The sequence below is a fragment of the Plecotus auritus genome, assembly GCF_963455305.1.
Source record: "Plecotus auritus genome assembly, chromosome: X".
Classification (NCBI taxonomy): Eukaryota; Metazoa; Chordata; class Mammalia; order Chiroptera; family Vespertilionidae; genus Plecotus; species Plecotus auritus.
Genome location: NC_137784.1, coordinates 112145981 through 112159380, shown reverse-complemented (window position 1 = coordinate 112159380; position 13400 = coordinate 112145981). Strand labels below are relative to the sequence as shown.

General features: G+C 40.7%; 1 protein-coding gene across 2 annotated transcripts in view; it reads left to right on the top strand.

Annotated features, from left to right (window-relative positions):
• The window catches only part of GPC4 (glypican 4), a 140725-nt gene that overhangs the window by 85706 nt on the left and 41619 nt on the right, over positions 1-13400 (top strand). The window lies entirely within an intron of this gene.

Below are 13400 nucleotides of genomic sequence, written 5' to 3'. Positions count from 1 at the left end.
TAAAATCTGTATGGTAGGCATTATGGAAATACAGTCACAGGGAGCCAAAAATAGATTAAAGTCGTTTAATTTAAATGTTTTTATTTCTTTTCTTGGATGAACACAGAATAGTGTTGTTGACGCACATCACTTAATTTTTTTTTTCCTAATAAAAAGCAGACATCTATACAGATGCTAGAGTTCAAATTAAATTTCAAAATGGTTCCCCAAAGATAACTAGAATTCCTAGAAGCTCTGTAGAATGCAGAGAGGATCAACACTCAGTTCTTGAGTTTCCATGCAGCAGTAGCCCAGCGGTAGCTAGTATACTATAGTCTTCATTAAGCTGGTCTCCTTCCCTGGCCTCATTTTAGTGGTGCTCTGGCTTAGTCTATCCATGTAAAGCCACAACCAAACCTGTTTCAATCCTTTCTGCCAAACATGGATTCTCACATGTACACTTTATTTAATAGTGAAGAAACAGTCAATATGAGCCCATTGAGAAGCACTTCAATCATATCTGAAGCAATGTTACATATAAAGGATTTTAAAAACTAGAATATGGGGTCTAAAACACCTCAGGATCCTTTTCTTTGGTGCTGTTCACTCAGTGTGAAGATTGTTATGATGAAGTAGATTTAATTTTAATAGGAGTTACTTTCTTTGTGCTCATTTTAAAGGCCATTCTAATTACATAGTACCTTTGATGCATGCTTTTCTTGACATGTGTGGTGAAGAAGTACAAGGCAAATTTTTAAGATGTGAAATGTCTTTGAGTATTTCTGCAAAGGGCTCGTTACCATGGTGAGAAGCTGGACTATATTAGATTTGATATAGAAGGTAGTCCTCAGTTAAAGAACAAGTTGTATTTCAAATATTGGCTTTGAGATTTGTTATTTGAAACTTATAACCAATTTAGTAAGTGTTAGTTGGGTTCCCAGGCTAGACCATGAAAGCATATTTTAGTTGTAATTTAGTTGAACTATTTTTTTTCTATGTAGCATATCATATATTGTACCCATTTTTTTCTAATACTTTATATGCAGATTGTATGCAAAGTTATGTTTAGTCTTAATTTTATCTTCTCCTTTCCCAGGATGAATGGAAATAATTTTCCATACCTCCCAACACACAGGATTGTAAAGTATGTTTAATAATATGTTAGCATCACAAGAAGATCAGTGTTATTGGCAAAAGACATTATTAGACTGCCTCTGTCTCTCTTGATCACTAAATTACTAGTATGATTATTAAAAAGAATGGTATTCTCTTAACTATTACATTTCTCATTCAAAGATAGTAACCAAAGCATTTTCTTTTACTTTAGGAGAAAACTTAGAAAGATAATCAGATGGTCATTTTAGAAAACTTGAGATGCTGATAATTAAAAATTACTACTTGGGTGATTAGAAGGAAATTAAGATTGAATTTAGAAGGAAAAAATCCTGCTCTTTAGAAATGGCTAGGCTGTTGGTAGCATGATGGGGTGCAGATAAAGCTATTTTCAGGTTCCAAGACCACCTCCTCCAAGTTACCCCATTTCTTATTAGACATTAGTGTGGCTCTCACAGTGATCTCTCTTGTCTATAAGCCTGCTGGTTTAGCTTTCTTTCTCCTTCTCACTCCCCGTGGTTTTATAGCATTACTTATATGATTTCAATGTGTAGTTTTTAAAAAGCCATCCAGTAAGTGTTAACATATGTTTTTGAAAAAAGGACAGAAAAACAGTTTCTCTTGCCCTTTCCTTTCAGTCTTCACATTCAATAAATGTGTTAACACTTTTTATCAGTTTCCAAACTGATCACAAAAATGATTATGAAATGCCAGTGTGTTTCTTCAGACTTTAATTTAAAACATAGCATTGAGAATAAAGATAGTAAGCATAGATTTTTTTTGAAGTAGCTGCTGAAATGTGTTTGTTCTGGAGATCAGAACCGAGTTGGGATATGTTATATAATTCTTCCAAGTTAGGTTTTCTAAGACAATTAAATACTTTTACGGTAAAACCTCAGCTGACTGGTATCCAACAAACCATAATTCTAAACTGGGTTTTGCATTTATTGATTGATTGACTTTTAATCCTCAAGGCCTAAAGAAGATGTTGAGTAAAACTGTATAGGGGATGTCTTCACTTTCAGAAATTCAAGGATAGGGTGCTTTGGTTGAAGAATTGTCCAAGCCATTATAAAAGCCAAACCCTGGGTTATTGCTGTGAATGAAAAGAGGAAGTAGGGCAGAGTAACAAGATGGCAGCTGGAGAACCAGGATGGGGGCAGTGAGGCACCACAAAGAAGCCTGAATTCAAGTAATGAGAAAATAGCAAAAGGACACATGGAAACCTGTAGGGTCAAGTAACTTCAAAAGTTGTATTGCAAAAAAAAAAAAAAAAAAAAAGTTGTATTGCTATCTCCAAGATTACAGTATAAATCCAAAGTGTTGAACCTGAGCCCATGCTGCTTCCTCTATCATCAAAACTTTAGCCATGTTTATGAGATACCACTTTTTCTAAGGCAGGAACAATTAATTTTTATAAACTCTTCAATAAAATAAGGCTTGGAGGCTTTTAGTGAATTAACTTTCTTTAACCAGAAATTATCCCATTTTCCCGGTTTTACATTTTTCTGCCTCCATGAGCTCCAGTCAGCTGTGGCATTTTGGAGCCAGATATCTCATATCCCTTATCTCTAAGGTCATTGTTTTTGTTCTACACATTTAAGTTTCTGTTGTTTGCATACCTAAAGAGACTATAATTCTATAAATAAATTAGTTTTTAAGTTGTAAATTGTGTGTGTGTGCCCATGTGCATGCCCCCCTACACATGCATTTTCAGACCTGAGTGAAGGACAGAAGAATGCTTCTTTAGGCAGCAACAAAATTCTCAGGTTTCCTATATTTTAAACCTGTACCTCTGATTTTAAAGGTTCACCTCCTTCCTACACAGTAATCTTTCGATCCACATTTTGACTTAGATGTTCAATACCAGATATTTACCATCCTAGACTACCATCCATAGAGCCTAAAAATTGTGGTGACAGAGCTAGCTGCTCCCCCTCTTGGCCAGCACTGGGATTTTGTAATTTATTTTTTAAAGTAGAACTGCTAATTAACATAGCTGAATCAGTTGTCTCATGAATATGCTAATCAGATACTCAGTTCAGGGGTCTTTGAAAGAATTGCTTGGCAAAGGGAATAGAAATAATAGAAGTAGGGCATAATTCGTGTTTTGGGACTGCAATGTAAGGCCCACCCCAAAATGTCGCATTTTGTGAGAGACTTGTTTTTAAAAGAGGCATAATTATATAACAACTACAAAGATATATTATTGCTTAACAACCCCCCAATCAAATTGTTTACTAGATATTTTGCATCTTAAAATAAATCTTAAGGAAACTGTCAGATGCTAGTCCATTGGGAAAACTTTGTCATTTTAGAAGCCAAATGTAGCCACTTTGGTCTGGAGGCAGAGCACACTGAATTGTCAGCCTGGTTCTGCTGTAAACCCACAGTGACCTGAGGCAATTAACTGGTCTCAGTTTTCCCATCCATAAAATGAGGGGGTTGAGCTAGATGCTCTCTAAAGACCCTTTCAATTCTAAAAATTCTGTGAGTCTTCTGAACATGTGACTACACCAGCTGCTTTAGTGAAAGGTCTTACAAGATGTTAATTAGCCGTCTGCATGGTACTCTCTATTTTCCTCCTATCATTTCTGAACTCTCCGCTACTTTCACCAGGTCTTTGAAAACCCTCCCGGGAGCCTGAAGCTTGTTAACTTGCATAATAGTAGAAATTTTCTGAATTAGCTTACAATGCACATAAAAGAAATAATTGTCTGTTCCATCTATCTGTATGGGCCAAGTGTAAATCAGAGTGGCCACCCTTTTCTTAAAGCCCCCTTGTTTTCTCTTATTTCACAAAGGCAGAACATGAAGCCCTCTTCAGATTTAGCCAAATCTGTGTTTTAATCACTGATTAAAAATTTTCCATAGTTCATAATGGCCATTACTTCATTAGGCCACTAGGAAAACCAGTGTGGAGGCTCAGTGAGTGGAAGGCATTAGAATTCACATGCCCATGAAAGTAATGACATCACTGGGAGGGAGCTGGCCACTCACCTTAAAAGACAAATATATCCAACTAAGTTTTATGGCCATTAGCTCAACTGAAATTTGTGGAATTTTTATGACCCCTGATCTTAACTATTTTTTAGCAACATGGTTTTATCATTGTCCTTTGCACGGCCATACTGACTTACTAAGACCTCCTGGGAGATTTTTACATTAAAAAAAAAAAGTTGTAAAATAAATGTGTCATAGAAATGTATAGCACACAAAACAAAGGATTGGTTTTTAATCCTCACCTCAGATTTTACTCATTAAAACATCCTTTTAAAATTTGTTACTTTTTTAAAACTTCTGCTATAGTGCAGCAGGCAACATTTCACAGGATGAGTAGCTAAGAAAGTACAGAAAAAGACATAAAGCCTTCTGGCCTTCCATTCCAGCAAATGCAATGTTCTTTCCAGATCATGCTAATGTTCTTTGATTTAGTTGGAAAGCACTACTACTTTTTCCTTTACAATTCTATTTTCTTTTCCTTCCATGTGAAGGAAACTAAAATGCTGGGTATTTTCGCAAATTCTTTTTATAATCTCTCTGAAAGTTGATGAGAATGAGCCAATGCCAGTTTACTGTAATCAAATCAAGAGCTCAGACAAAACACACATATTTCTGTATTGACAAAGGTTTTCTGCCTTTTGAGTTATCTGAAGTGTGACCAATTGTGGCTCTAGTATTGGCTGTTTCATCAGGTTGAAAATGCTTGTGCAGCTTCCAGGGAGCCCTGTGCACTTTCACTTTGGGCCACTGCTGTTAGCTTTGACTTATTAAAAAGACATGGTATCAGCAAGAAGGAACTGATCTGTTTGGAAGCAAGTAAATAAATGGAAGAGCTTTGGATGAACTTCTCTTACCTGCTTTGTTGGTTCATTGCACTTTGAGCCTGGGAGTTGAGACAGTTGTTGTTCACCTCTGCCCACCCTCTTTCCATGTGTCTGTCTGTCCAGGCAAAGAAAAGGGCTTATTTGATCTAGCACTGACTCCAACTGATTGACTGAGAGATTCCCAAGCCAGTCAGGCTTTTCTTGTTCATTGTCCCCGCCCATCTCCATTACTCCTCTATTGAAAGAATTAGCAGAGCAATTGAAACTCTTGTAATAAATGTGACTCAAATAGGGAGAGTGATACATGAGCCCACCTTTTCTGGAGGTCAGTTTGGCAATGTGCCAGAAGTTTTGAATATGATCATACCCTTTCATTTAGTAATTCTACTTTTGGGTATTTATCTCAAGAAAAGAAAGATCTGCATACAGATTTATGTACAAGGATGTTTATCACAGCAGTTTTTATAATAAGGAAAATAGGAAATCAGCCTATTATACGTCTTATGATGATTATATTATCTGTCCGTATGTAACCAATAATATGCAGTTATTTAAAATGATGTTTCTGAAGGATTTTTAACCACACAGGAAATGCTAAGCATGCAGTGTTATATGAGAAAAGGATCTAAATACAGTACGACCTGAACCATGTGGCAGTACATATCTTCATAGGAAAAAGACAGGGAGAAAATTCGATGAACCATTGTTCTTTTTTAATGGTGGGATTTGAGGTAATTTATTTTTTTCATTCCTTTCCATATTTTTCAAATTGCTACAATTTGAAAGGAATACTTAATGGGAAAAATGTATTTTTAAAAGTAAAATGTAAAAACTGCTTTGGTTTAAAAAATGTTTGAATTTTTTCCTTAAGTATCACAATGCTCATTGTAGACAATTTGGAAAAAGTATTGAAAATGCTTCAAAGCCTCCAGCAATTAAGTTGAATTAATAGAATAAAGAGAAAATAAAGTTATTTTTGAAAGCATGAGGGCATATATTTTTTTACTATAAAATACTACTCAAAAATTAGGGTGAACAAAATTGAAAAATATATTGAAAACAAATGTTTCCCAACACTCAACTCACCCACCCCTGTATTTACAGCATCTTTTTGTGCAGGTAGATAATACACATGCATACACACAAATTGCGATCATAACATTATGCTATTGTGTGTCCTGGTTTTCTCTTAATATTAGATCATGAGCAGATAGACTCTATTATGAGGTTTGTATATGAGGCCATATAATAGATCCACATACAGGTTAGTGTACAAAACACTTGCAATGGCTGCTTCAACCTCTTAGCTTACTGAAACATGCCTTCAGCCTTCTCTTGGCACTTCTGAATGTGAGGGAATATGGGTGTACTATAGTGAATTGGGTAGCTGGTGCTGAAAGTACCCTTAGTAGAAATGGAATGGGGTCCAGTGGAAACTGAGCCTGTTAGCCAAGTTAGCAAGAGACAGGAGCCATGAAAGATAGACATTGATTGTCTTATGCAAAGTTTTAGCATGCAAAGTACATTAACTAATAAAATTATCACTGGGAAGTAAGGGCTATTCCTACATTGGTGGGATCACCTAGCGCCCTTTGATATGTTAACAGCCCCTAATAAGTGCTGCTGCTGGCAATTGTCTTGTCATACTAGGAAAGATCTATTAATTTGCTATCAGTTGATGAACATTAATCAACTACGTGTTCTATTAGTACTCCATAGCCTAGAAGGCACTTTTGAGGATTGAGATTATGCCCAAATAAAGGAAAGTTGGTATTAAAAACGTATACGTACTTTACCAATAAAGCAAGACATTTGTAGATGCTTATGTTAGCTGTTCTTGATTAAGTACTTGATCTTGGGTGAAAAAATGGATGGGAATAACTCTGAGTTTTCTTAACAGTGTGAAAAGTATGATTTGTAGCATTTACAAGGAAGCTGCTTTTCTCAGAAATTTTGTTGATGTGGTAACTTAATGTTTGCATGCAACACCAGGGCTGTGAAATACAGCCTTTACAGAAAGTAAAGAGGGAATTAATCTTTATATGTAAAAGACAGCTTCCTAATAATGTAAATACAAGGTGGTAATTTATAGCACCAAGTAAATGGATTGAATAGAAAGAGCTTCCAATCTCTTAAGGTCATGGGTTAATTCTAGAATGCATTCTAGTTAATCAATGGGCAGCCAATTGTTTACAAAGGAGTAACTGATGGCATTTTGACCTGTTTCAAGAATTTTGGATGTTTATTTGATGCAAGGCAAGTGGCTGGGGATAGAAGTTCCAGGAGTCCAGGATGTTCTTCCTCTTTTTTTAAAAAAAGACAGGATATTTAAATAAACAACTTTTATATGGAAAAGTTTTGCCTTTTCACTCTAGTTTTTTTCATGTTAAATTGGTACTATTGACAATACCTTAGTTCAGTGGTCGGCAAACTGCGGCTCGCGAGCCGCGGTTTGCTGCTCTGTTGACTAATGAGTTTGCCGACCACTGACCTAGACTCTTGATTCCAATAATTACAGGTTGTTGCTGTTCCTTGTGATTAAGCCCCTATCCCAGTGGTCGGCAAACTCATTAGTCAACAGAGCGGCAAACTGCCTTAGTTCAACCCTTATATTGAGCTGACTTTGGCAAAGAAGGTAGTATGCAAATGAAATATGTGAACAGGATTGGAAATTGACCTGATGTTTAATTCTTATTTTTCCTTTCCCTAATTCTTTTGCCTAATCCTTTGCCCTGATTTGATATATATAGGTTGTTCCAAAAATACATACACATACTTTGAATAATTATAAAGGCATTGTTTATTAAAATACTTCTCATTTTCAAAATTGAGCTATCAGCTCTTAAAGTGTGTATACATTTTGGGGGAATATATATATATATATATATATATATATATATATGTGTGTGTGTGTGTATATATATATATATATATATATATTTATATATATATATAGTCTTGTTTAATATAATGTAAAAACTCTTCTCTAAGTTGACATTTCTCCATTCCGTATTTTTCACTCAGTATTTGCTCCCACCCTCATAGATGTCTGGGACATTGCACAGCATTAGAAGCAAGAGCCATTAAGCATTTCCTTTAGCTAAATTGTTCCCAGTTTTATAAGGCCTTGGGACTTCTTAACTGATCTCCAGCAGTTTTGGCTTAATTTATGTTCCCCCCAGATGGATAATATTTGACTCTACCAGGAAAGATTAAAAACCAGCCTTAAGAGATTTTTAAATGATTGTAGATATAAAGAAACTCTAAAGCTGACAGTATCACCTCGTGTATTATGAATACTGTCCATTTATTGAGCATCAATTGTGTGCCAGGCATTATCCATATGAGCTGAGTTTAGTAATAGCTCCATTTTATGGATGAGGCATCAGAGGGTCAGAGAGATTAAATCTTGTCCAATCAAGGTCATATGGCTCATAAATGGGAAATCCCATGCTTTTTCTACTATGTCATGCTGCTTTAGATATGTAGCATGCTACAGTGTTTATTTCCATCTCTACTTTAAGTGCTCATTCATGAGCCCTAGGAGTAGCAGTTGCTTGATCCTTAGAACATAAATTATTAAGCCTCCAAACTGAAAATTGAAAGGGAAATAAACCCTGATCACAGACACCATATTTCAAATGCTTGTAAACTATCTCTTTTCTGACTCTCTTTTCAGACACCAATAGCATCACTTAAAAGAGACTCCCTGAGCAGCATTTTTCATGAATTCAAGCAGTTGCTGCAAGGGAGATCTAATTTCCAATTAACTCAGCTTCTGATCGTTATGGAACTCTGGTTTACACTGCTCCTGGCTGAGTTCTCTCCTAGCCACCATGTGTCTTATAATTGGCTTCAGGCATGATTATGAAGGGATGATTGCTAGGTATTTCAGGACTACAAAGTTTTCCGTTAGCAGTTAAGATCTGACTCTAATCTTGTATTCTGAATAATGGGGGGGGTGGGCGGTGGGAGTGGAGATGAGCATTGCAAAGGTTAGTGAAGTTGCTATTGATGACTATTGACTATGACCTGAATGTCTAGTTTGTGTTCTAGTCCTCATTGTAGAAGGAAATGTCATAGGAAGAAATGGGAGGGCAGTCAGACATCCCTCTCGCAATCTGGGACAACTGGCTCCTAACTTGCCTGCTTGATCACCCCTAACCCCTCTGCCTGCCTGCCTGATTGCCCCTAACCCCTCTGCCTACTGGCCTGATTGCCTTTACCTTGCCCCCCTGCTAGCCTGATTGTCCCTAACCTCTCTGCCTGCCTGCCTGATCGCCTCTAACTGCCCTCCCTGCTGGACTGATTGTGCCCCTAACTGCTCTCCCCTGCCAGCCTGATCACCCCTAACTGCCTCTGCCTACCTGATCACCCCTAACTGCCTCTGCCTGCCTGATCTCCCCCAACTGCCCTCCCCTGCCAGCCTGATCTCACCCCCAACTGCCCTCCCCTGCCGGCCTGATCACTCCTAACTGCCTCTGCCTCAGCCCCCACCACCATGGCTTTGTCTGGAAGGAAGTCGGACATCTGGAAGATGGACAGTCAACCCGGTCAAATTAGCATATTACCCTTTTATTAGTATAGATAGATTATATAGCATAGGATTGCTTAAATGGCGGGGGGAGAAGCCTTTTTCAGCAGGAGGAGATGCTCTTGGCAGATAAAAACACATAATCCCTATACCTGGACTGATAGCCAGCCATATGCCCTATACTGCCAAACCAGTCATTAAAAAATTGAATCACTTTCTTACATCTTAAACCAAACAGTTGTTGCCCTTAAAACCCCTCCTCAGCCCCCACCTTAGGTTCTGGCTTCACAGTTCACCCAGAGTAGGTTCTGATTGGTCGGTTTCTATGCCAGTTAGCATCAAAAGCCCCTCCTCCTAGGCAACCATTGGCTCCTCTCCATTCACCCAGATTTGGTTCTGATTGGTCAGTTTCTATGCCAGTCAACATCTCCGGGCCTATCTCCAGGCCAGATCATAGAGGCAGGGCTGATCAGCAGCCACCCTAGGCTGCTTGTGAGCAGGCTGAACTGCTGACCTCTGGGAGAGAGAGAGAGGCTTGGCTGCTGGCGAGGCCCGAAGAGAGAAGCAGGGTCTGATCACCCTGCTTCTCTCCCCTCTCCAGGCCTCGCCAGCAGCCGCTGCCACTGCTGATCAGCCCCACCTCTCTCTCTCTCTCTCCCCGAGAGGTCAGCAGTTCAGCCCGCTCGCCTGCACAGTGCAGGCAGCCTGGCGTTCGGTTGATCGGTTGGGCCTCAGTCGTTTTGGATGTTACAACCCTGGCTTTTTATATATATACTAGAGGCCTGGGGCACGAAATTCGTGCATGGGGGTGTGTGTCCCTCAGCCCAGCCTGCACGCTCTCCAATCTGGGACCCCTCGAGGGATGTCTGACTGCCCTCTCACAATCCAGGACTACTGGCTCCCAACTGCTCGCCTGCCTGCCTTCCTGATTGCCCCTAACCACTTCTGCCTGCCAGCCTGATCATCCCCTAACCACTCCCCTGCCAGCCTGATTGATGCCTAACTGCTCCCCTGCCAGCCTGATCGCCCACAACTGCCCTCCCTTGCAGGCCTGGTCCCTCCCAACTGCCCTCTCCTGCTGGCCATCTTGTGGTGGCCATCTTGTGTCCACATGGGGGCAGGATCTTTGACCACATGGGGACAGCCATCTTGTGTGTTGGAGTGATGGTCAATCTGCATATTACTCTTTTATTAGATAGGATAGAGGCCTGGTGCACGGGTGGGGGGCCAGCTGGTTTGCCCTGAAGGGTGTCCCGGATCAGGGTGGGGGTTCCCTGGGGTGTGAGGCGGCCTGGGCGAGGGGCCTGTGGTGGTTTGCAGGTTGGCCACGCCCCCTGGCGACCCAAGCGGAGACCTTGGTATCTGTGATTTATTTATCTTCTACAATTGAAACTTTATAGCCTGGAGCAGAGCCAAGCCTTCTGCTCGCTCTGTGGGGGCAGCCATTTCTGTTGGGATTTATTTATCTTCTATAATTGAAACTTTGTAGCCTGGAGTGGAGGCCTAGGCTAGCCAGGGCTGCATTAGCTTGGCTTCCTCCATCGCCGGGGGCAACCCTAGCCTCCTGCTCTCTCCAGCTCCGTGGCTGCCGCCATTTTGTTGGGATTTATTTATCTTCTATCATTAAAACTTTGTAGCATTGAGTGGAGGCCTGGGCCAGCAAGGGCAGGCGGAAAGCTTGGCTTCCTCCATTGCCCAAGCCTCCCTCCTGCTCTCCATGGCCGCAGTCATCTTGGTTGGGTTTATTTGCATATTTGCTCCTGATTGGCTGGTGGGCATGGCTTGTGGGTGTAGCGGAGGTATGGTCAATTTGCATATTACTCTTTTATTAGATAGGAGTAGAGGCCCGGTGCACGAAAATTTGTGCACTCGGGGGTGGGGGGTCCCTCAGCCCAGCCTGTACCCTCTCACAATCCGGGACCCCTCGGGTAGGGTCCCTAGGCCTGGCCTGAGATCAGGGCCTATCGGGGCTTTCCTTCCCCGGGCTGCAGGCATTTGGCCCCTCCCCACCACTGTCACTGCTTGTCATCTGTGCAGCACTGGCCCCCCACCCCTGCTACCGGTGGCCTCCCACTGCAGGCGACAGGCTGGGTGCAATGGCTTGGCTGGCCTGGGCCTCCCTCTTTCTTTTCTTTGGGGCGGGGCCAGCCCGGTCAGGGGCCATCTGCCTACCTGATTTCCCCTAACCGCTTGCCTGCCTACCTGATCACCCCTAACCACTGGTCTGCCTACCTGATCACCCCTAATCACTCTGCCTGCCTGTCTGATTGCCCCTAACCACTGGTCTGCCTATCTGATCACCCCTAACCACTGGTCTGCCTACCTGATCACCCCTAACCCCTTTGCCTGCCTGCCTGCCTGATTGCCCCTAAATGCTTGCTTGGTGGCGGGGCCAGCACTGACTTCCAGTTGGTCAGCCTCTGGTCGTTATTGTTCATTACAACCCAGGGTTTTTATATATTAGGATAGACATTTTTATTGACTTTTTACAGAGAGGAAGGGAGAGGGATAAAGAGTTAGAAACATCAATGAGAGAGAAACATCGATCAGCTGCCTCTTGCATCCCCCCTACTGGGGATCGAGCCTGCAACCAAGGTACATGCCCTCAACCAGAATTGAACCTGGGACCTTTCAGTCCACAGCCCGGTGCTCTATCCACTGAGCCAAACCAGTCAGGGCAAGAGCTTGTATTTCTAACATGTGTCCTTGTCATGTTGATTCATGCCCATCATTAGACCACACGAGAACCACTTGGGATTTTGGAGAGAATCGGAGGCCTTTCCAGGTACCTGATTTGAATAATGCTTTTCATGTGGTTCCTCCAGCTCCTTCTGTACTTTCTGTCCTTCTTCCAGGGAGAAAACATTGGTAAAAACACCAGGCTGTACACGTGTGATGGGGATAATGGAGTAGTTGACTTGCCTAGTTTTTGATCTTCAGAGGGAATCAATTTCCCTTTCTCTGAAGATAGCCTAGGAAATAAAAGGCAAGTGGTAAAAGAAAGAAAAAATAGACAAACAAAACACACATAGTTTGAAAATGTGGGCCCTAAGGACTATGATTTTAGCCCCAAGCCTCATGAACCACATGGTAATGAGACAGGGCCATAGGTATGGAATCTCTTGATAGTGAGGAAAGTCACACATATTCCCTCCAAAAGGCTTCAGTGTTTTCATTCCAGGTTTAAGAAACTATTTGTAATAAGTTTTCAGCCTCCGGTTTGCCCACCCACCATGAACAGAGAATGGTTTTGTAGTGCTATTGCATTTTGATAAGCTCCCTAATGTTCTCCTGGCTTTGAAGGAGGCATCATATTTTGTTTCCTGCTCCATGTTCACTTGGAGGCAGTTTCTTATTTGATGTGTCCTTATATTTTGCTTTGGTACTTATTACATTTCCTACTTAAAAACTTGATATTATGAGGTATTTATTTTTATACCAGGAATAGATTCTTTGAGAATGATTAATGTTACAGATACACTGTTAGCTCCTCTTCATTGAATTTCCTGAGAAAAGCTTCAGGAGAATCTAATTTGCAATTTGTACTTAAGAGATTAAAATCTTCAAAACATATGTTGTGGGTATGTGGAGTGCAAAATGTAAGTATGAAATAATGTGGTATACTTATGTATTTTTTCAGTTATTTTGCCCTATTGTCTTATAAATATACCAACTATATTGGTTGAATCTGTTATGCATTTCATCTCCCTCCCCCTCCTCGTCCCTCTCCCCTACTGCCTCTCTATTTTCCTCCCTCTACCCTCACTGGAAGAAAAAACTCATGATGTTACTGTGTGAATTTTTAGCAACTCAAGGTCAACTTGGATACCCCAATTTGAACCAGTGACACAAGGAAACACCTAATTTTCAGAAAAATTATGTGCTGGCTTCTTGGTGTGTTTCATTATTTTTCTTGGCCTCAAGCATTTCCCAGGAAGTTTTCTTAC